Below are 2,926 nucleotides of genomic sequence, written 5' to 3'. Positions count from 1 at the left end.
AGCAAGCCAATTGGGTAGATTTTCATGCTTCCTTTGATTTAATCAACCATGTATGAATTAATGCAATTTCATGAGGTTTTATGCTATATTTGTTGCATATTATGAAAGAATGAATATCTCATGATTTTGAGCATAGCTTTGATGTGTTTGGTTGATTAATGATAGGTGAAGAAAGCTTGAAGAAAGGTTGAAGCAAGAAGGAATGGCTAGGAGTAAAGAGAGGACAATGGAATAAGTGAAAATGAACCAGGAAGCAAAAAGCTGGACCTAAAGTTAGCATCAAACTTTTGCACAAACTTTTGGTTGAAAAGTTAGCCCCAACGTTAGACCCCTAACTTGGAGGCTAACGTTGGCACATGAAATTCACCCCTGGGCACCAAAAGTTTGCGCCAACGTTAGCCCCTAACTTTGAGGCTAACGTTGGCATGAAGAGAACCTCCCTGGGCACCAAAAGTTTGTGCCAACGTTAGCCCCCTAACTTGGTGGCTAACGTTGGCACATGAAATTCACAAGGGGAGGAGCAAAAGTTTGCGCCAACGTTAGCCCCCTAACTTTGAGGCTAACGTTGGCGCCACACACCACAACAGCTTGAAGGGGTATACTTCCAACAAGAATAACTTGAGCTACAGAGCTCCAAATGAGGTGATTCAAGAAGCATTGGAAAGTAGGAATCAAGAGCTTTCCAAGCATATATGGCACTGCATGGTGGACACTAAAATTGAGGGAGAAAACTGCCCCGCAATGTGCATAAATGAACATGGTGGCAACCTGCAGTGAGGCCACTTGATCTCTGCACCTTCGATGGAGTATAACTCGAGCTGTAGAGCTCCAATTGATGTGCTCCCAACGGCATTGGAAAGTAGACATACAGGGCATTCTAACAATGTATAATAGTATGGGGTGGACAATACGTTTGAGCCTCCAGAACTGGCGTTTTCGCCAACGTTTGAGGCAAACGTTACCTCAAACGCTGCACACCAAAACCAGCGACCATGCCCTCTTCAAATGATCATAACTTGAGTTGTATATGTCCAATTGAAGTGATTTCAAGTGGGTTAGAAAGCTGACATTCAGAGCTTTCCAACCATATATGATAGTCTATATTGGGTATAAAATTAGCAATATGACAAGAGGACAAAGTTGGCGCCATGAACATGCATAAGGGAGGCCAACGTTCATATCAGCAAATTTTGTGGGCTGCTATGAAAAGTTGGAGCAAAAGTTAGACCTCTAACTTTTGCTCAAACTTTTGGTCCAATTTTTGCAAAACTCCAACCCGGTTCATTTGGTTCACTTCGGTTCCTCCTCAAACTCCAAGAGCAATCAACCAAGGTCTCTTTCAACCCAATTCCACCAAGAGCAAAGGCCCATGATCATCACTCAAAGGCACAAGAAATAGATAAAATAGGAATTTCATTTAATTGTAATTTGTTTTTAATTTCATTTTCATTTCCATTTTGTAAAGCCTATATAAGGCATCATTTTCATATTTGTAAGGGGGCTGGCTCCACGAGGGAGCACGAGGATTTGAGAGCTCTCTTTAATTTTCTTTTCTTTGTTTTTGAGTCTTGGGTGGAGAATTGAAGGTGTTCTGTTTCATTCTCCCTCTGAGATTTCTCTCTGCATTCTTTACTGCTTAATTAAATTGAAGTTTCTGTTAATTGCTCTTTATCTACTTTCTCTGCAATTTACATTTCCTTTGCAATTGTTCTCGTTGGATCTAGGAAGGCATTGAGATCTAGACTTGGTTATCTAGTCTCTTGGGTCCTGAGATCTTAATTCCAATTTTACATTCTCTGTTTATTGCTTTTCATGTTTATTTACATTTCTGTTTTGGTTCCGAATCAATCAAATCCATCTTTTACTTCTCTGCTTGTTGCAATTTAACTTTTCCTTGTTTAATTTCTGCAAATCCAATTCCCAATTCCCTTTACATTTAATGCAATTTATATTTCTTGTCATTTAAGATTCTTGCAATTTTAATTTCTTGCTCTTTAAGTTACTTGCCAATTTACATTCTGCAACTTTAAATTCATTGTCATTTACTTTCTGTTGGCTACAATTTCACACAATTCACTAAATGTCAGCTTGACTAAACTAATCACCCACTAAAATTGCTCGATCCATCAATCCCTGTGGGATCGACCTCACTCCCGTGAGTTTTTATTACTTGATGCGACCCGGTACACTTGCCGGTTAGATTTGTGTGTTTTGGGAGAAATTTATTTTTCACCAAAATACTCATCAATAAGTTAGTTATCTTATCTTATTTTTATCTTATTTTTATCTTATTTTGGGTGAAGTCAGCTTATCTTTAAGGGAACTGCCTTTATCCCTATAGGCTTGGATTGCCTTTGGATTTGGGTCGTGTTCCTCTATTTGGGCCCTTTATTGGGCTCTCCTGTCGGTTTGGCCGATCTCTTTGAGAAGAGGTCGGCTAGTCGGACCTGAAGAGGTCGGTCGCCATGTCGCTAAACATCCCGGGTCGCCATGTCGCTAAACATCCCGGGTCGGCTAGTCGCTGCTGCAGGTGTTCCTTGGGAAGCCAAAGATAAGAAGATTATAGTTCCGGCTAAGGGCGATGTGGTCCCAAGCGGAAAATACCTATATCTTCCCATGAACAAACCAAGCCTCGACATGGCCCCGCCACGTCTTTTTCCTTCTAGCTCATCATCACCACCACTGAGATCCACATATCAAAGGATAGAAGATCTTCACCTGAAGCTTGATAGATATGAGAGGCGTAACCACCACCGGTATACTTATATCAAGAAACTTCTGCATTGTATTGCCCCTAGCATGGAAGAACCTGAGATCTTCACATCCACCTCGAACCCAAGCGATGAAAGTTCTGATGGAGGGGATAGTGAAGACTTCGGTCCCGACCGTCCCTTGCGTATCATTCGTAGCACGGAGGACCGTGTTA

The sequence above is a fragment of the Arachis ipaensis genome, chromosome B8, assembly GCF_059453495.1.
Source record: "Arachis ipaensis isolate K30076 ecotype BB chromosome B8, ASM5945349v1, whole genome shotgun sequence".
Taxonomy (NCBI): Eukaryota; Viridiplantae; Streptophyta; class Magnoliopsida; order Fabales; family Fabaceae; genus Arachis; species Arachis ipaensis.
The sequence above is the reverse complement of the archived record's forward strand: the minus strand, read 5'-3'. Positions refer to the sequence as shown.